Raw genomic sequence first — 23,209 nt, forward strand, 5'->3', positions numbered from 1 at the left:
CCCTTACTTTCTGTCCATACATTTTATCATTAAACTCTACATTAAAGTCACTACCTCCAGTCCAGAATTCTAGTGTGACACTTTTTTCACTCTTTTTTTCTATATTCAACCACCAAAACCTGTAGGTCCTCTTTTCTTCACATGACCCCAATTATCCTTTCCACCTCTTCCCCACACTCTTGCTTTATTTAGTTTAGATCCTCATCATGTCCTGCCAGGACACTAAAAAGAGGCATCAAATGATTTCCTGCCCTTCCACTGCATCCTTGGCCATGAAAAATCTTGTCATGACACTCTCCTGTTTGTAGAAGGTAAATTAAAATTTGACTTTTTGCATGAATCTGAATGTATATTCCTAGATGACAACTTGTTTTCTGACTTAGAATACCATTTCCCATGAGACTGTGTTCAGGGGCTATTGACCCATTCCCACATCCACATTTATATTACTTTTCTCGGCCTTATATAGCAAAGTCTATAATTTAAGCAGAGACTTAAGCAAAAGATCCAATGCTTTTGATTAATTTGGACTTTTGTTCATAAATAAGTTTGAAAAATCTCGATCGGTTCAGGCTAGATTTCCTTTTAAAATTATGGAAATTTTTATTATTTTTGTTTTCTTTTTTCTTATAATATAATTGGTCTTCATGACCTCTACGGTACCTAGATAGAAGATGCATAAAGTCTTCAATGATAAAACTTTAATATATTTTTAGTTAGCAATAAATTCCTCCGCCAGTCAACTGAATAATATAAAGATTTTAATAAGCACATCAATCAAACTGCTAGAAAGCCTCACACTAAACTTTTGCTTATCCCAGAGTGCAAAGGCTTGATATTCTAATTCCAAAAGTCTAAATGACCTTCGAATGACAAGCTAATGAACATAGCTCAGTTTGTTCCTTCTATTAACAATAGTATTATTAATTTCTTTGTTATGTATATGGAGAAGGGATATTGAGAAGATGATTTTCTTTTTTAATGAAGTGTTTCTCTTCAGTGAACACATTTCTAACTTGTAGCTTCTAAAGTATCACCTGATGCAATTTTACCTGATGTAGATCTGAGAGATGTCCATTAGCAACTAAATGAAAAATACTTTACGGTCCTTACCACAAAGCATTGATGTGATTCAAGTAAAGTAATCTGGATAGTCCTTGCAGTATTTATTTGTGAAAACTTTCCCCTTTATGACCTTTGCTAGCATATTTGAGTAACAAAATTGAAACAGATTAAAAATAATAATTTTTCCAATTGGTAGAGTTTCTAAATTCACTCAGTGGAAGCAAAATCAGCACATTCATGGGACATCAATTTTCAGTGCTTCATTCCCTCTTAATTGATGAAAATTCCTGAGACGACACAGAGAACCTTCTTTGTATTCCAGCCATAGGTGTTTCTATTAAATTAGTCTTACCTATGCTCCCTCAAAGAACAATTAATGCATTAGATCATAGCTAAAGTCACTCAAGAAAACCAGTGCTACAAATAGAAAAATTGAAAAATCTTATTCACCATTTCTTTGATCATAGTCTTTAAATTGAAACCAGAAGTCGCCTATGCTTCTGTCAAATCAGTTGGAACTGGTTTGAAAGCTCAAATTGAAGTTCATATACTCAACAAATCAAAGGCTAAATGAACTGCCTGAAAGTCTAACAGTGTGATGAAGAGCGTGGAATTTTTCATGTAAGTTGGTCAAGTTACCTCTGCATGATATGCTGCAACTGCTATAGTGCTTTATATTATCATCCCACTCTTGCTTGATGACCACAGAATGTTTCATGGAACACTTAGCAGTAGTAGAACTTAGCAAAAAAGCAAATCTCTAGTGTGCATAAATATATATGCTTATAAATATATCATAATATTTTCATATAGTTAGAAAACCCTAATTATGCTTCTTTCTATTAAAAATTTTGAGGAATTAAATGTTCTTTGTGTGATAGTCCTATGATGTTTGGTTTGTATTGTTATTTTGCTTTATCCCAAAGTACTTCATGTGGCTCTTAAGAGTCACTCAGTGCTCCTAACCGTCCAGTAATCTTGCATGAGTTCAAATCTTATATATTTCCCTAACTATCTCGACTTGGAGGTATTAATGTGTAGGACTAAGTAGGGTATTGTTATATGTATTTTCCAAACAGAAATTTGGGACATATCCTATAACAACTCATTTTAGGAAGAACAGTATGTAGATGAGTAAGGAGAGCGCTCAAGGTCTTATTGTCTTAATTACTCAGGGTCCACCAGAGTCTCCCGAGTTTGTCAATGTAAGTCTTTGGGGCCACATAACAAACTAGGTACAGTAGTCCTGATGTAATCTGACCAGAGAGGAATAAATGAAATTATTATCTCTTTGGTCTAATACTTGCAATGAAGTCTAAGATTTATGATTGTATTATCTTTATTAGCAGCTGAATAGAAAACTTCAAGTTATCCCTTTCCATGTGTAGAAAAATGGCTCTTTGTATCTAAATGTATGAATTTGCATTTGTCTCTACTTAATTCCCTATTCATAAATTTTATAAACATTAGCGTGGCATAGGTGTAACATGAGCTGCTGAGTAAGACAGAGCTGGGATAAAATTTTTCTTCTGCCACTGGTTATGCCACTTAATTTTTATACGCCTTTTAAAAAATCAAAAATAATAATGTCTATTTTGGGTAGTTATTACCAAATGAGATGCAGTGTATAAAGCGGCCTAGTCAGCACAAAGTAGTTACTCCAAAATGTAGTAATTGGAATTATGATTACTATTTCTGCTCAATATTTTTAGAAGCTTGATTCTGTCATCTCATATATTAGATAGCCCAAAAAAGTCATAACCGTGCTTTACTTTTATCTATATTCAATCATTGATACAAATGTTAGGGAAAAACAAAGACAAGGTCGAGAACATGATGCAACAAAGACTTCATTCTAGGTTGAAATCTATTCATTAATGAATAATTGGCACATAAATATTCAACCAGCTACGGAGCAGTAAAATGTGGTAATTATTTAACCCCATAGATAATCGCAGGGTATCAAGAGGCATTTTCCTGTACACCCTGCTTAAATGCACACAAACGTGCACACGCAACAAACATGGCACACCCATACCAATGTTAAGATAAAATATCAAGCCGTTCTAGCAAGTCTTGTTGTTAGGTGAGCCTGTGCTAACTCTTGGTAATTGCCAATTCTGCCACTACTTACTCATAAAATTCGTTTAGCTAGTTCTTCAGTGTATTTCTTCATTTCTGTCATCTGCTATTTTTATCTTCTTGAAAATTAAAAGAACCTTTTCTCATCTGATTTCTGTTAGGAGGCCTTGAGTTCATTTGTGATCACATCTTCTATGTCTACTCTCTAGCAGGATTTCAATTCACTAAGGCCTAAAGATTTAAGTTAACTCAAGGGAGTTTATCACTCTCTCTCATTCTCTCCCCAAGCTACAAATCAAACCACTCCTACAGCATTAATAATACAATTAAAAATGTTGTGCATTAACTTTTCTCATCTTATATTTACTTTTTGTAGACCCTATTGTACCTTGAGCACAAACTGTGAGAAGTAAAAATTTTTAAGCACAGTGTGTAGTGATAAGACTTCATGAGTCAGATAATTGAACTCTGGTCCTTCAATGATCATTGAAGAGCATCACCGAACCTCTGCTTCTTTATCTATAAAAAGTTGAAGTTGGACTACATGCACTTTAAATATCCCTTCAAACTCAAAATGCTTCTCCTAGTGTAATAGCCTATAAGCTCCCCAAAGCAGGAGGCATATGTGTCCTGTTCATTCTTAGCTCCCTGGGCACTTAATATAGTAAATAGCATATATTCATTCATTCATTCAACAAAATTTCATTGCATATAAGCTACTCTTCAAGGTACTTGGCCTAAAGAAATAAACAAATCCCTACCCTGATGGATTTTCTAGTAAGAGGAGAAATAATGACCAGTGTTTTAGAAGTTTATTAGTGATGAATACAACAGTAATAGCGGTCAGAAGTGCCAGGGTTGGGTTTGCATTTTTCAGTAGAGTGGTCAGTGTAGGCTTCTCTGTGAAGGTTACATTTGAGCAAAGATTAGAAGGATGTGGGGGTGAGCCATACAGAGATACGGAGAAAGGGTTTTCCTGGAAGCAGGAAGAACCAGTGATACTTCCAATGTTGTGACTGTCCAGTTGACCAGGAAGGAACCAGAGAGACTAGAACTGAAGAGGTCAGAGAAGCAGCAGGGAGCCAGTGATGGGCCTTGTACTTCATTGTGAAGACGGTGACCTGACTTTCATAAGATGGGGAGCCCTTGGACAGTTCTGAACCCAGAGGTGGCATGATCTGATTTATATTTAAAAGGTAACGCTGGCTGCTAGGTTGAGATTAGACTGTAGAAGGAACAAGGAATAGGAGCAGGAATACAATCTAGAAATGATGATGGTTTTGACAAGCAGTGGAGGTGGTGGGAAGTGATAGGGTTTTGAGCATATTTTGAAAGTAGAGACAACAGGAGTTTTTGAAAGAAACAAAAATCAAGAATAACTCCAAAGTTTGGGGCCTGTCCAATGGGAAGGATGGAGTTACCAGTAACTGAGCTACAGTGGAGCAAGTTTGTGCGGGAGGACCAGTAATTTAGTTGGATATATTTGGTTTGAGATGTCTATTTGGCATCAATAATTGCTCAGAAATGTGTGTTGACTGATTATATTTAACATGTTAACATATTTTCTTTTGTATATATCACGTGTAATCAGAAAAATTAAAATTGTAAGAGCTGGCTTTCAAAACCTTTCTTCATTATAAAAAATTTTTCCCCGTTGTATTAATATTGCCTATCTTAGTGCAATGGAGGGGAAAAAAGAAATTCTCAGGATTTAGAGGAGTAGATAATTTGGTATGCAGTGATTGATGAAACATGCGATTGCCATAATATGCAAAAGTAGGGCAAATTTCCATTATATTTTTAAATAGTATAGATCAACGTCCATTTGAGAAAAATCTCCATTAGAATGCACAGTCTGCATGTATTTTTTTGTTTAGAATTGCAGTGGGTAAAAAAGGTGCTCTTAGTGAAAAATTGTGAGAACTTCTGCAGATATTTGAAAACATTTTAATTCACATAACTGCAAAAAGTGCAAAAGCTGTTAGTAAAAAACATTATTATTTTTCATTATTTTAATTGATTAAACAATTTCCAGTAAACAGATGTTTCCCTAGACCTAAATCTTCAATCATTGGATGATTAGGATCACACCCTGTCTTTATCGCTTAAATTGTCTCAGTATTGGTAATGGCAGCTTACATGTTTGTGTGAGTAGCACAAATATATACATACATATATATATATATATATATATATATATATACACAATGTATATTTATATGTGTGTGTGTGCTTAATGCATTACAAAAGCTTATTTTTTTAACATTCAGGCTTTATGCTTTATTCATTTTTGCATGTGTGCCAAAATATCCTTGCAATGAAACATAAAGAAACACGATAGGGGAAGTTCAGCAATTACCTTCCAGAAAGTAGAGGGAAAATAAGAACCATAAACTAAAGGATACTTTCATAGTATAGTTCAGTGGAAATTACCCCAAATTTAATTATTCCAAAATTATAGGGAAAAAAGTTTACCAGTTTTATTACTTAGTACGTTTTGAAAGTCAACATTTTTGTGTATGATTTTATTTTTGCAAGGTTTTCTTAGGGTATTCTGAGCATTTATCTAGCAGAGTCTATAGGTAGAGATACTGGATCAGGACAAAACAAGCTCTCTAACTACTACACAGGGACATCCCCATTTCCAAGGCCTAAATAACATACCCTCAGCCCAGTGCTCTCTGCCCTAATTTGAACCAGTAAACAATCTTCAAGCTTTGAATTCAGCTTCTTAGAAATCATGATTGCAGGAAAGTCATGCGTTGCATAAGAGAGTGAAATATGAGAAGGAAGAAATGGAGTGACATCAGCAAGATGGTGAGATAGAAGTTTCTAGTGCCTGTGCCCTCACAGAAACATCAATTTGAATGACCATCCACACATGAGAATACCTTCACAAGAGGTAAAGATTTCCAGGTGAAAGATGATACATCTGGGTGGAGCACAGAAATAAGAACAATGCATTGATGACTATAGACAGGAAGTTTTATATTACCCACCTCGTCCCTCCCCCAAGCCTAGGCAGCCCAGCTCCTCAGAGAGAGACACTTCCCAGTGGGGGAAGGAGAGTGAACTGAGCACCTGACCTCACTATGAACCTCAGTACCAGGCCAGCCGCTGTGGCCTCAGGCACCTATGAACTCAGGCTCCTGATTGACCCCACACTCCAAACTGGCAGTTGTGACCCCAGCCTACAGGCCACCACCTGCAAACGCAGGCTCTGGGTACACCCCAGCACAAAACTGGTCCTCTTTTCCCCAGGATCCAAGCTGGCACCTGTGAATCCAGGTACCGCACTGGCGCCCATGAACCCGGGCTCCAGACCCAAACCTGTGGCACCAGGCCAGCACTCACAGACTCCAGGCCAGCAGCCTCGGTCCCAGGCTCCAAGCCCACACCAGTTGCCAGACTGGCTCATGGCTCTAGGCTCCAGGCCCACGCCAGTGCCCGACCAGTCCCTGTAGCACCAGGCTTCAGTAGACCCAAGGTCCAGCCTGTCCCAGTAAACCTAAGGTTAGCAGAAGGAAGTAAATAATAATATTAGAGCAGAAACAAATAAAATAGAGACTAGAAAAGATCATTAAAACTAAGAATTGGCTTTTTGAAAAGATCAAGTTGACAAACCTTTAGCTTGACTAAGAAAAGAGAGAGAAGACTCAAAATAAATGAAATCAGAAATGAGAAGGAGATATCACAATTGATGCCACAGAAATACAAAGGATCATAAGAGACTAATATGCACATTTATATGCCAACAAATTGAATAATCAGGAAGAAATGGGTAAGTTTATAGAACCACACAAGCTACCAAGACTTAATTATGAAGAATTAGAAAATCTCAACAGACCAGTATCAAGTAAAGAGATTGAATCAGTAACCAGAAACCTCAACAGTAGTCAACAGGTACATAAATAGATGCTCAACATCTACTTGAGCATTAGAAAAATGCATATCAAAACCACAATGAGATATCACTTCATGTCTGTTAGAATGGCCATCATCAAAAATGTAAGAGATAACATATGCTAGTGTGGATGTAAGAGAACCCTTGTGCACTGTTGGTGGGATTGTAAATTGGTGCAGCCACCATGGAAAACAGAATGGAGGACCCTCAAAAAGTTAAACATAGAACTACCATATGATCAAGCAATTTCACTTCTGGGAATATATCCAAATAAAATAAAAACACTAACTCAATAAGCTATCTACACCCCCATGTTCATAGCACCATTATTTACAATAGCCAAGATATAGTAACAACCTGAGTGTCCATTGACAGATTAACAGATAAAGAAGTTGTGCCATATATACATATACACACACACAAAAAAACCCACACACAATGGAATATTATTCAGCCATAAAAAATGAGGAAATCTTGCCATTTGTGACAAAATGGATGGGCCTTTAGGCATTATGCTAAGTGAAATAAATCATACAAAGAAAGACAAATACCATATGATCTCATTTATATGTGGAATCTAAAAAAACAAAAAAAAACAAAAACACCCCAAACTCATAGAAAAAGAGATTAGATTTGTGGTTACTAGCGGCAAGAGTTAGGGAGAGGGAGAATTTGATGAAGGTAGTCAAGAGGTACAAACTTCCAGTTATAAGATACATAAGTCCTAGGGATGTGATGTACAACATGATGGCTATAGGTACCACTGCTGTATGATATATAGGAAATTTGTTCAGAGAGTAAATCCTAAGAGTTGTCATCACAAGTAGAGAAGTTGTTTTTCTTTTTTTTCTGTTTATTTTTATTATACTGTATGGTAAGATGGATGTTAACTAAACTATTGTGGCAATCATTTCACAATATATGTAAGTCAAACCTTTATGCAGTGCACATGAAACTCATACAGTACTTTATGTCAATTATAATCTCAATAAAACTTGAAAAAATAAATAATAAAAATATAACAATTTTTAAAAACTCCCAACAAATAAAAGCCTAAGACCAGACGGCTTCACTGGTGAATTCTACCAAACATTGAAAGAAGAATTAATATCAGTCCTTCTCAAACTCTTCCAAAAAAGAGAAGAGGAGGAAACACTTCCAAGTACATTTTAATGAGGGTAGCATTATCCTGATACCAAAGCCAGACAAGGACATTACAAAAAAGAAAACTACAGGGCAATATCCCTGATGAACATAGATGTAAAAAATGTACAACAAAATACTAGCAAACTGAATTCAACAGCACATTAAGAGGGTACTATCCCTGTGATACAAGGAAGATTCAACACACACAAGTCAATGTATCTGGTATACCAGATTAAGAGTTAAAGATAAAAATCATGATCATCTGTCATCTCAATAGATACGGAAAAAGCATTTGGCAAATTCAACATCATGATAAAAATTCTCAACAAATTGGGTTTAGAAGGGATGTACCTCAACATATAACAAAGGCCATATATGACAAGCCCACAGCTAACATCATACTCAATGGTGAAAAGCTAAAAGCTTTTTCTCTAATTTCAGGAACAGGACAAGAATGCTTACTCTTATCAGTGAAAGATCTATACACTGAAAACCATAAAACATTAACGTGAGAAATTGAAATAAGTAGAATTATACCACTTGTTCATGGATTGGAAGAATTAATATTGTTAAAATGTCCATACTGCCCAAAGCAATCTACAGATTCCTTGCAATCCGTATCAAACTCCCAATAGCTACTTCACAGAAATAGAAAAAAACAATCCTAAACTTCATATGGAATACAAAAGATTTGAATAGCCAAAATAATCTTGAGCAAAAAGAACACGGTTGGAGGCATCATACTATCTGATTTTAAATATGCTACAAAATTGTAGTAATCAAAACATCATGATACCAGCATACAAACAGATATATAGACCAATAGAAAAGAATAGAGAGCCCAGAAGTAAATACACACATTTATGGTCAATATATTTTTAACAAAATTGTCAAGAACACACAATGGGAAAGGCCAGTCTCTTTAATAAATGGTGTTGAGAGAATTAGTTTTCCTCATGCAGAATAATGAAATTGGACCCTTATCTCACCACATATGCAAAAATCAACTCAAAATGGATTAAAGATTTAAATGTAAGACCTGAAACCATAAAACTATTAGAAGAAAACAGAGGGAAAGCTTCATGACATTGGTCTTGGCAATTAGTTTTTTGGATATGACCCTCCAAAGCATAGGCAAAAAAAGCAAAAACAGACACATGGGATTGTATCAAACTAAAAAAAATTCTGCACAGCAAAGAAACCAGTGAACAGAGTGAAGAGACAACCTACAAAATGAGAGAAAATATTTGCCAACCGTATATCTGATAAGGCTTTAATATCCAAAACATAAAAGGAACTCAAACAACTCAATAGCAAGAAAACAAATAACCTGATTTAAGAAATGGGCAAAGGACCTGCATAGACATCTCTTAAAAGAAGACATCTCTTAAAAGAAGACATACAAATGACCATAAGATATATGAAAAGATGCTCAACATCACTAATCATAGGGAGAAGCAAATGAAAACCACAATGAACTATTACATCACACCTGTTAGGATGACTATTATCAAAAGAGAAGCAGTAACAATTGTTGGCAAGGATGTAGGGAAAAGGGAATGCTTGTTCACTGTTGGTGGGAATGTAAACTGGTGTAGTCACTATGGAAAAAAGTATGGAGGTTCCACACAAAAAAAATTTAAAATAGAACTGCCACATGATCCAGCAATCCCGCTTCTGGGTGTATACCCAAAGCAAATGAAATCAGGATCTCAAAGAGATATCTGCACTCAGTGTTATTTACAATGCCAAGGTCTAGAACCAACCCAAGTGTCTGTCGATGGATGAGATAAAGAAGATGAGAAGACATTATGTATATGTGTGTGTGTGTTATATATATTCTAATATATATTAGAATATTTAAAAATATAATAGAATATATATTATACATATAAAATTCTATTCTGTATATATAGAGAGGATGGAATATGTTTCTGCCATGAGAAAGAAGAAAATCCTGTCATTTGAAACAGTGAATGAATCTGGAGGACATTATGTTAATGAAATAAGCCAGACAGGAAAAGACAGACATTGTATGATTTCACTTATATGTGGAATCTAAAAAAAAAAAAATAGAACTTTTAGAAGCAGAGAGAAAGAGCTGGTAGGATGGGGGAAATGCTGGTCAAAGGGTACAAAGTTATAGTTACTTACGATAAATAAGTCTAGTGTTCTAATGTATAGGCCTGATGACTATAGTTAATAGTACTATATTGAATACTATAAGTACGCTAAGAGATTAGATTTAAGATGTACTCATTATGGAAAAAATGGTAACTAGGTAAGATGACATGTTAATCAGTGTGACTGTAGTAATCATTTCAGTATTTACATGTATATCAAATTATCATATTGTACGCCTTAAATATGTACTATTTTTAATAAAAATTTATAAATTATAAAAAGAGTGAAATATGTCAGGTAGAATGAACATCTGCCATCATTGTGTATTTACATACCGCCTTGTACACCCATCTCCTTTAAAAATGAGAGCCTGATCAATTTGGGGTCTGCTTCACAAAGGTAATTTTCTGCAACTGCAGACCTGGGACCAGGCTCTGAACCAAAGCTACTATCCAAGAAATTAGCATAGTTCAAAAGTCAAGTAGCTAGCTTATTTTTTTCTATGACATAATTTGCTGGTGTTTTTCTGCTATTTTCTTCTTACTAAACATCTGTTTTCAGCAATATAATCGTAAATTAGAAGTCAGTGCTTATTTAAGATCAATCAGAATGGAAAGTATTACTGAAATTAAAATATAAATCAACGAGAAAATAATTTAGCATGTACACTTTAAAATGTTTTGCTGAGCTTTGAAGACACACGGTGTTAATAGGAGGCAAAATACCCTTGTATTGACTGTGCGGCCAACTGTTAAATGAGGAAAGTGTCTTAGTTTTAATTTTGAAGATTAACTATTTTTGAACACTAGTGATCTTCCTTTTAAAGCAGTCTAATTAAATTCTTTGTTTAAGCCATCTAGGCTAGAAAGATCATTATATCAAGAAAAATATTTAAACTTGTTTTTATCTGAAAATCAAGGGCCCTTTTTACTGTGATATTTAATTAACTTAACAATTTTTGATCGTTTTAATATGAAAATTTCTGTCCATTATAAAAGGCACAAATAAATAATAGGCACAATAAATAAAAGGTACAAATAGAAAGAGGCATAGGCCCTGAGGTTTGTGAAGTAAAGGTGTTTTTTTGCACCGCTCCAGGTATGTGTAGAGTCTCCCTGCACCATGGTGTCGACTCCAACCTGGCAGCCATTCACAAATCCCTATGAAATATCTCACGTAAGTCAACATCTCGTTTATTCGGCTCTCCTTCCCTGGATTCCAGATCCAAATACACCTGTCCTCTATCATTGTAAATCCATTCAGTATACTGAAGCATTTTAATAGCGTAGTGAGTATTCCTTAAGCAACACATATGTTTTCTTAGCAGCAGCATCACTTGGGAGTCTGTTAGAAATGCACAACCTCAGTTTTTACCCCAGAACTTTGAATCAGAATCTGCATTTTATAATGATCGCCCCCTAGTGATTTCTGAACACATTAAACTTTCACAAGTATTACTTTAGAGAGAAACCCTTAGTCCTGAAATTGTACTTTCAAATACTTGATCTACCTTTTCTAATTTTTGGCATTAAATTGTTTACTTTTTATATAAAAAGTAATATATGAAGTCTCTGTAATGATGTGCAATTTTTAAAATTCTAGATATTGGCAATTTGTTTTCTTGCTAATTATTTCTTTGTTCTACAGACTTCTAAATTAATATTGCTCTGATCAGATAATATACTTTGTATTATTTTGATACTTTGATGTTTATTGAGTTTTTATGACCCAGAATTTTGTCCACCTTGGTGACTGTTTCATATGCACTTGAAAATAATGTATATTCTATAATCGTTAGGTGTAGTAGTCCATCAAAGTCAAATACGCCAATTTCTTAATAGTGTTATCAAGCATTCTATATCTTTACTGACTTTTATGATTCCTATCAGTTATCAATAGGGTAGTATTAAAATTTCTAAAGTTCCTTGTAGATTTGTCTCTGTTTTCTTTAAATTTGTCAGTTTTGTTTTTATATTTTGAAATTCTGTTATTATGTGCATACAGATACATCTTTGGAAATAATTTTGGTGATGAAGTACAGCACAGTTTGTCTGATGTTAGTATACCCACCTCTTCTTTTTTATGCTTAGTGACCTCAGGGTATACATTTCCCCATCATTTTATTTCAAAGTCTGTTTTATATCATATTCCTTTGAGACATCATATAGACAGGTCTTGCTTTTTTTATTTACGCTTATAATCAAGACCTTTTAATTGAAGTGTTTATTCCTTTTCCATTTATTGTAAGTTTGATATTTGTTCCAAAATTGATATATTCTTTATTCCTCAGTTTTCTTTTTTTTGATAAATAATATTTTTTCTAGTATTTGTTTGTATTTCCTCTGTTGAGTTTTGAGATATACCTCTTTGTATTTTATTTGATTACAATATGTATCTTTAACTTAACGTTAACAACTACATTCAAACAATACATGAAATTTACAAGCGTGTAATTCTATTTAACACTCTCCTGCCCTATGTGCTCTCATTACATATCTTCTGAGTATTCTACAAATGCTGCCACATATAATATTTTTTTGCCTTAAACAATTACCTTCTATTAGAAAAATTTTAAGATATATTTTAGAGTTTCATCATATGTAAATATGCATGTGTGTTTATGTATAATTTGGTGTCATTTTCCCTTTGACCTAGTATCCTTTGAGACATTTTATGCATATAAAGGGTAAGGGTTTTTATATACACATTAGTATGCTATCCACATTTTTCTGTGCCTTAATACTTCTGATTTTTAAAATGTTAGAAAATTTCCATGCACATATGTTACATTTTATAAGAGCTGCATGATTTTCCATTGTATGGATATACTATAATTGATTTAAACAAGCCCCTGTTGAGTATTATTTGATGCTAAAGACAATGTTTCAGTGAACAATCTTCCATTTATATCTTTATGGACAAGTGAAGATTTCTATAGAATAAATATATGTGTGGAACTGCATATCAAAGAAAATGTTTACTTTAATTGTCATAGTTGCCCCCCAAAAATGTTGTACCAATTTACCGTTCCATCTACATCATATGAGAATGCCTAATTCTATGACTTATTTTTTAATAGCTAATGGCTATAATTTATACACAACAAAATTCACTCTTTTAGGAGTGCAGTTTGATAAATTTTCTAATTGTATAAGGTTGTATATCTTCCATTACAATAAAAATACAGAACTGTTCCACCACCCTTAAAGGCTCCCTTATGACCATTTGAAGTGAACCCTTATGCTTGTCTCCAGGTGGCCACTGATCTGTTTTCTGTCATTATTTGCCTTTTATAGAAGTTCATATAAAGAGAATCATATGGTAGCTGTCTTTGGTTTTTGAATTCTTTCACTTAGCAAAAATTTTTTTTAGTTACATCCATGGTGGTGTTCTTTTTATTGCTGACTGGTATTTCATAGCATGGCTAAAACATAATTTGTTTATCCATGCACCATTTGATGGACAACTTGGACTGTTTCCAGATTTTGATTATGATTAATAATACTGCTATAAATATTCATGTATAAGTTGTATGCACATGTTTTCATTTTATTTTGTTTATATGATCTTACACAAGAACAGGATTGCTAAATCATATGGTAAGTGACATATATACTGTTTTAAATTTCCCAAATTTAAATTTCCCATTTTGCAATCCTATCAACAATGTATGAGCATTCAAGTTGCCCCACATTCTCTCGCATACTTGATAATATCATGTTACTTTTTAAAAATTTAACCATTCTAATGGGTGTTAGTGGTTTTAATTGCATGTCCCTGATGACTGATGATGTTGAGCATCTCTCAGGTGTTTATTGGTCATTCATATACCTTCTTTGTGAAGTATCTGTGCAAGTGTTTGACCCATTTTTTATTTGGTTGTTTGCTTTCTTATCATTTTCATGCTACTGACACATAGGAGGAAAGAGGCATGAGAAAATGGACTTGGAAAGGGAAGCAAGGCTTCTGTCTGATTATCACATAAGAAGGACTCATTAAGTGATTTCAAGCTTTTCTTTAAACAGTGGTTCTGAAATCTGGCTACATATTGAATCCCCTGGAAAGATTAGAAACCTATCAATGCCCGGGTTCTACCAAAATCCAATTAAATTGGAATGGGTAGTGGTGAGAGTCTCAGTAGTTATTAAATCTCTCCACATGATCCAATTGTGCATATAGGATTGACCACAAGTTCTTTATAAACTTTTGACAGTGATGGAATTTTCAAAAAGGTTAAAGCCAAGTGGGCTTTAAATCCCATTATGTATATTTAATTCAAAGAACGAAATAATGCCATTTGCAGCAACATGAATGGACCTAGAGATTGTCATGCTGAGTGAAGTATGTCAGACTGAGAAAGACAAATATCATATGATATTGCTTATATGTGGAAACTAAAAAAATGGTACAAATGAACTTATTTACAAAACAGAAGTAGAGTCACAGACGCAGAAAATAAACCTATGGTTACCAGGGGGGATAGGGGGTAGGGATAAACTGGGCGATTGGGATTGACATATACACACTACTATATATAAAATAGATAACCAATAAGGACCTACTCTATAGCACAGGGAACTCTACTTAATACTCTGTAATGACCTTTATGGGCAAAGAATCTACAAAAGAGTGGGTATATGTATAACTGATTCACTTTGCTGTACACCTGAAACTCATACAACATTGTAAATCAACTATACTCTAATAAAAAATGTAAAAAATACAAAGAAAACCAAAGTTAAGAAAGTGTTATATTTTGGTTAAAATATAGAATGAAATATGCTCCTCTTGAAATAAGATTGGCAATTAGAGCAGATTGTTAAAAACAGTGATGAATGAGAAGATAAAGTGTACTTAGATGCTTTTTCTTTTAGTATGAATCTGAACAGATATCCTCTTTAAGTTAGTAAACCTTGATATTTTAATAAAGAAAACTATTCTGTCAAAAAAGTATAATTGAATGGAATATGAATCAATCTCTCTACTTATTAATTAAATTTAGTTGTTTGGATCGTGAAGCTCAAGATCAACGGACACTTTAATTATTTACTAATATTAAATAAATATGTGTCCATTAATAGGAATTAAAGTGAGATGAAGTTTAGCTCACTGTAAAATGGGAAGAACATTCTAAAGACATGCCCCTGCAACATCTAGTATATAATATCTAGCATATCTCTTCCTAGCAGTGTGCCTGTAGGATAGGAAACAATCAATACTTATTTTAGGTAAATAAATGGATACTTCAGGAGGAAATAGAGTCCCCACCACTACAGTGGATTTAAGCAGAAGCTAGAGGGCCATCTGCCAGAGATACTGCTGAAAAGATTTCTAAGGGGGTAGAGAATTGGTGAAGATGGCTCATAAAGCCCCTTTGACCTCTAAAATTATTTGATGCTGCATTTCAATAATATTGACATTTGCACTTCACAGTACCTTGCTGATCTTTTACCTGCTGTGGGAGAATAATGCAGCTTTAACAGAAAAGTTTTTTGACCCAGTTCTTTTTTCATATTTGAAGAACTCTTATTTTTTCTTAGGGTAGGCAGAAGTGTGTGGAGACATGCAGGCTCTGAAAATTGAATTGATAACACATTGACAGGAAGTGAAGTTGATTTCACTGCAAAAGTTCAGTATGGAAGGGGGTAACTAAATGAGAGCACTGCCCCAAACGAGCCTAAGACATTGTGATTTTAGTTGCTCAAAGTGATACATCTCATTCCTGTTTTTTAAATCAGATTCTCCTTCTCCAACTTTGAAGTTCTGTGATTTGGAGTCATTTATGCCTATTGCCTGAAGACCAACTTTATTAGCTTTCCATCACCCCAATAAATAGGAGTCCAGTGTAAATGTGACATTAATAATGTTTTATCATGCTGACAGCTCAACTTATTACTTATCCTTTGTATTGCATTTCCTACACTGTATGATAAACATAATGACAACATTCCAATTTTTACTTAATTTTACGACTACATATGTTTTCACAGAATTGATTGAAATGACAATGTTTATTTTTTAATCATTTATGAAAATTATTTCTTTCCCTTTGTCCAGAACTAAAGAAAAATTTGTAGATCATAAATAAAATTTTCTTTATTTTTCCTCTGTCTTACCATGATCCTTCCTTCTTTTCATCTAACCTTTCTACTCTGTCCCTCAAGTTACCTTTAATCCATTATGTTCTAAGGTTACATTTTCTACTCATGATAAACATTATGCCACTTTGCCATCAAAAGCTTAATACGTAGAATTTGCTTTATATCACCAGGTTTGGATAAGAGCATTTAGCTGTTTATTCAACATTTATTGTGTACCCACCATATGAAAGGTACTCAATAAACAGCCATGAAAGATACAAACTTATTTTCACACAATCATACATTCAGTTACTTATAATCTTGGGGGCAGTAAGATAGATACACCAATATGTTGTAAATAGTTACAAAAATTAAAGAGAAAGAGAATAGATTAAATTAATTTTGGCATCTAAGCAGATATATCTTCAATACTTCTCTCTACTAAGATTTACATGAGATACCAAAACAAGAACTGGAAGGTAATGTTTGAAAGTTTGGTTATTTATTATTGACAGTTTTGCAAGAGCACCTAGTCCAGCTATCTTATGCCCCATACCTACAAAAGCAAATATTAACAGGTACAGGAAGCTTACTAAGAATCTGCAGAGGGCAAAGACTTAGAATGAGAGGAATGAAATTAAGATTCCAACAGCTGTATTACACTTCAGGGTACTCCAGTGGAAATTCTAAACAGACAGATATCCCTCCATCACAACTATATATCCTCCCCAGTAAATTCTGCCCAGCATTCTTTTCCCCATATCATTCTCTCCTGAATCAGGCTCTCACGTGTGTTTGGCTGACAAAGGCTTGGTCATCTGTCTGGTTCAAACTGAAGGAAGTTGCAGGACTTCCCTGGTAGCACAGTGGTTAGAATCTGCCTGCCAATGCAGGGGACATGGGTTCGAGCCCTGGTCCGGGAAGATCCCACATGCCGCGGAGCAGCTAAGCCCATGCACCACAACTATTGAGCCTTGCTCTAGAGCCTGTGAGCCACAACTACTGAAGCCCGCGCACCTAGAGCCCATGCTCCCCAACAAGAGAAGCCACTGCAATGAGAAGCCCACACACCGCAACGAAGAGTAGCCCCTGCTCTCCACAAATAGAGAAAGCCCACATGCAGCAACAAAGACCCAACACAGCCAAAAATAAATAAATAAAAAATATATATAAACTGAAGGAAGTTAGGAAAAGAAACTCGGTCTTCTAGCTTGAGCAGACTGGACCCCTAATGTACTAAATTCTCCTAATACAGAAAATGTTCAGAAGATGCTCAGTAGTAACAAGTGTATAAATAATTGCTGGGGTATCAAAACAGACTTAGGTATAATGCTTTTAAAGCACTCATCACAAACTTGTTACCTAGCAATCACATAGTAAGCAGTTAATGGTTGAGAGAGGATTTCTAATCAAAGAAGAAAATAATGCCATCTTAGAAAGAATAATTCTTTAGGAAAGGGAGTGGGTGTCAGCAGGATATAGGTACATTTTTTCAAAACAATTTTTTCGGCCACAGAAATATTGAGCATACTATTTAACTTGTTAAAACTTTTCAACCCCTTCTTAGTAAAATGTACTCAGCAGACACTAAGTTAGATATTAGAAAACCTGACTCCCCTTCTCTAATGGAATTCTGTGCGAAGACATTCTATGCCTGATAGGCATTTGCTTTATAGTGCATGGAATTTATAATTTCTGGAATTTGAGGTGTGCCTGAAAACACGAGCCATATTCAGCACGTGTATACAGGTGTGCCACATAGCTGTTTACTACCTGCTAACAGCTTTACCTAAAGGAAGCTGGGCTAAGTGTTCTTTTAACCGCTGCTGCAAGCTGACGAGGTGTTGAATGTGCTCTATTCAGCAGCAAGAACTAAAAACCTTGTCAAAATCATGCTGTTTTGGGGCTTCCCTGGTGGCGCAGTGGTTGAGAGTCCGCCTGCCGATGCAGGAGACACGGGTTCGTGCCCCGGTCCGGGAAGATCCCACATGCCGTGGAGCGGCTGGGCCCGTGAGCCATGGCCGCTGTGCCTGCGCATCCGGAGCCTGTGCTCCGCAACAGGAGAGGCCACAACAGTGAGAGGCCCGCCTACCGCAAAAAAAAAAAAAAAAAAAATCATGCTGTTTTGGAGACAGGCCGGGATGACTTCCACAGCATCAACAAACCTGCAGCGTGAGGGCAGCTGATCTACTGTGCCGGAAGCATGACCACCTGACCTGGTGGCTGCCACAAGGCCCATCATCTCCTCCTACTCCCGGGGTGTATCTGTACCGCATGCTGCTCCCTCTCTGTCACTTACGCAGCATTGCCATGCATCCAGTGGGATCCAAGCAGACACTCTGCTGGGGTTGTTCCTAAATACAGTAGGAATTAGACTGAGAAAAAATGCGGTGCTATAGCTCTGGCAGCAGCGAAGGAACAAAGGAAATGCACATTTGAAAAATGTCTGATTTAAACATCACCACCACAACAATTTGACTTCACTATTTTTTTTTGTTTGTTTGTTTTGCGGTACGCGGGCCTCTCACTGTTGTGGCCTCTCCCGTTGCGGAGCACAGGCTCCGGACGCGCAGGCTCAGCGGCCATGGCTCACGGGCCCAGCCACTCCGCGGCATGTGGAATCCTCCCGGACCGGGGCATGAGCCCGTGTCCCCTGCATCGGCAGGCGGACTCTCAGCCACTGCACCACCAGGGAAACCCTACTTATAAGCTTTTATCTTTTCTTTCTCTGCCCCCATTCTAGAATTGTTGCTTTTTGTTGATGCTTGACATTTGTCATAAAAATGTTCTCAAAAAGCACTATAAAGGATTTTGTTTTAATTGTCATTTTTAAACAGGATTTCATCTATCTTATGAATGTAGTTGTCAGCAAACCAGGGCAGAATCAGCATGAGCTTAGGTTGGTGGGAGAGAAAATATTTTTGTCCTTATTCCATTTAGACATCCAAAGCGTTGGGTTTGAAACCTGGCTCTGATTCTTTTGTTCTGTTTTTAGCATACACTTTCCCTTTCTGAGCTTCATTATCCTCAACTATATAATGGAAACAAACAAGACAAAGTCAAATCACAACAAAAAGAACCTCGTTCACAGGGCTATAGTCCATATTAAATAAGAAAATAATTGTAAAAGTACCAGTAGCAGTGCTTGAAAGATGGTAATGATTCAGCATATATTAGTTAGATCTAGATGTGGTTCATTATGAATTTGCTTAGACAGCAAACAGAATACATATTAAAATTAGAAAACCTGGTCAGATAACATACTGCATTTTTCATGTAAAGAGCAAGTACATTTAAAATATTTCAATTTCCATCTTTCCATTTCTATTTAAAAATCAATGAAACTCCATGGTCGTTATCTTTTTACTACATCCACTGGTCCTTCACCATAGTATGCATAGTAGAAATAAATTTAAATAAATTGTGACTTCAGTCACACTCAAGAGTTTTGATGAAGGAATTATTTTAAATATACATGACAAAAACATTCTGAGAAGAACACATATCCTTTTTAGGTGAGCATTCTCTTTATGCTTTAAATTATTTTTAAAATATATAGGATGTACAGTTATTATTAATGTGTTTTGCTATTCTTGAGTTGGCAATATAATGAAGATCTGTATAAAATTTTATTCATCGTATAGCAAAATAATCTTGACTTCTATTAAGGAAGAGGACAAAATGATTTCTGAGAGGTTTCAGTTTGACTTCTGACAATTTGAGCTTCTAGTAATAATGAGTGATGGCTGGGTGAAATACCGACTTAATAATTAATAGCCGTATTTGTCAAATAAAAATGTAAGTGCCCAAAATGAATGGGTTGCTTCTAATTTTTGGCCTTTGCCAGATGAGATGTGAAAATGTAGACTTGAACCCCTGATGAGATGGAATGACCTGGGTCATTCAACCGAGACAGAGGGAAGGCATGCCACTGGCTGAAATCCAATTAGGTAATTACATTTCTTTTAACATAAAATACTCATGTTATTTCAATTAGATATTACATTTTTCATTTCCCACCACTCTTTTTGCCTTCTCTTTCCATTTTCATTTCAGGTTAGACATGAAAATGAAATAGCTACTGATTTAGTCAGGGAGACTGGAAACGTCATTTTAGCTGTAGGAGAGATGATGTTTGTGACATTTGGTATGAAACTTACAAATAGTCTCTTCAGTTGAAGTAGTGAGTGACGGTGCAAAAGGTAAGTAAAAATAAGAGGCAGGAACTCTAAGATGATAAGAGCTGGACTTCTAATATTTTTTAAGTCAAAAAATGTTTTAGCTGAAGGAATCCCATGTTATAGGCTAGTCCAGGGGTCAGCAAACCTTTCTGTAAAAGGCCAAGTAGTAAATACTTTAGGCTCGTGGGCCATGTGGTCACTTTCTCAACTACTCAGTCATGCCCTTGCAGGAGGAAGGCAGCCATGGGTAATACATGAACACACAAATGCGGCTGTGTCTCAGTAACATATTTACAAAACCAGGTGGTGGGCCAGATTTGGCCTGCAAGTTATTTGTGGACCCCTCATCTAATCTAATCTCTTTGTTTTAGAGAAGAGGAAAATCAGGTTCAGAGATATCAAATGATATACTTAACCACAGTCCATTAAAACTTTGTATCGGAACTCAAGTTGCCGCCAAGTTTCCATGTACCCTAACCTGCTCTTTTTTCTATTGCATCATTGTTACATAAATGAGCCAAAAATGGCCTCTGTGTATTGGCCCCTACATTATTTCTTCCCTGCAGACTGAGACCTTCCAGCTCAAAAGCCTGCCAGCGCTAGACTCAAAGTTTTGCACATGTAATTATTTTTAAAATAGACCAAACAAGCAAATGTTTGGCCATGTCTAGCCTTCCTGCTTTGAATACCCTGTGAAACCTCACCCAACAGCTGTTATCTATTGATAAAATGGGGCCTTGAAGTTATAAGGTCCCTGCTTTTCAGTTCTCTGACCAAAGACTCCCCTTAGGAGACTTAAGCAACTTTACCTACAGGTCTAAGCCCCGTCTCAGTTTCCCTTCTCCCCTTGGAGTTGTCTTATTTTCCTCCCCTTCTGAGTAGGAGACCCCTGAGCCATAGCCTCTGGACAGACTTACTCTGTGAGGGACTTCTCCCACATGCAAACCTATCATGGCATTTCCAGACAAAGCTGGGTGTGCTACTGCCTATCATGGTCATATCTTTTTTCTGGACCAGCCCATAAATCATCTGACTCCCTACAACTGTGAGCCATGAAAAGCAAACAAAGCAGAAAATAAAAATATTTAAGTCATCTTTAGACAGTTTTTTTCATTACCAAACTAAATGCTTTATGAAGAGAAAAGTATTTCTGTAAAGTATGTTTCTCAGAATTTCCTTTGCTATAAAATGGTTAAACCATTAGGATTATGTTCATATGTGCAATGCCTCTGTTAACAGATTGTACTTCTTTTTCTGTGGAAGATGCTAGAAAATATCAAGGGGGTTGAGAAATAATAAACTTTTGCAGACAGAAACTTTTTCTTTATAGTCTGTGTTCACTACGCATAGTGGGAAGTGGTTACAAATTTTCTGTGATAGGGGAATAGTAAGAGACTTCAACCACTCCCTATGTACGTGAATATCCTTTCAAAGAAGAGTGCATGATCACAGTATAATTTAAAATATTTATGTGGCACAAATAAAATGGCAAAATCCCTGCCAATGTTTATAAATGCCTATTTGAAAATCCAAAGGATGAGTTTCAAACATTCTCTCTAATTCCCTTTTCCGAAGACAGGCTACTTTGAAAATGTGTTATGATACTAGTTGAGTAGTAGTATGGTAGATAAAGATTGTAGTTCAGAAAACATTCATGGTCCATGAGCACCATCTACATGGGAAGACTATACTTCCCATCATGTTGACTCAGGGCTTGGCCATGTGACTTACTTTGGCTAGCAGGGTGTTAGCACACAGGATGTGAACAGAGGCTTGAAACGTTTACACAGTTGAGCCACATATGAGGAAACACAGAAGGCTGGAAAACATTGACTCGTATAGTGGTGAAACACTCGGTAAAAGTGTTGCCTAAAATATCCTGAGAACAGGAAATTTACCTAATAAATTGGTGAAACTGGATGATAAGATTTTGAAAGAGAATGCTGAGTGTGAAGTATGAGCTGGTTCCTGCTGTTGCAGTTGATACAGGGATGCAAGACGATGATGAGCTTAGAACAAGATGGCTGGTTTACAAGATAATTTAAAAGGAAATTAAAGATAAATTTCATAGTTGGAGTTTTTCTCCAAATCAAAGGTGAGCCATTTAAATGCAGCTGCAGGGAAAAGTTCAAACACAGCATGCAACCAATAAGAAATGAGCTCCAGGTAAAGACCAAAGAGTGAGGCTTCAATCCCATTTTGCCACTTGTTAACACTTGAAAATATTTAGATGGTATCTAGTAGACCTTTCTTCTGGACCTAAATGGCTCTAAAAAGATTAAATGCCTTGTTACAATGACACTTGCATCCAAATTACCTGAAATTAGATAGAGAGTTCTATCTCAGAAAGGATCGTGACCGTGGCTTTTGCCAAAGGAATTGATCCGTCTTTGAAAAAAGATGTGTACTAGCAAAAACAATGCCAACTAGGTCTAAAATATTAAAATATTTGAGATGCAAAAATATATCTGGTCTCCACCTATGTAAATGAAAGGACCAAGTTGGAAAATCTCCTTGGCTACCAAGAAGGGCACACTCTCAAATTCTAACTCTGCACATATGGCCAAGGAGGGTAACTGAAAAGGAAGTACATCCCTAAGGTGGAGTCAAGAGCTGGCAAGAGTGAT

The sequence above is a fragment of the Phocoena phocoena genome, chromosome 14 (assembly GCF_963924675.1).
Source record: "Phocoena phocoena chromosome 14, mPhoPho1.1, whole genome shotgun sequence".
Taxonomy (NCBI): domain Eukaryota; kingdom Metazoa; phylum Chordata; class Mammalia; order Artiodactyla; family Phocoenidae; genus Phocoena; species Phocoena phocoena.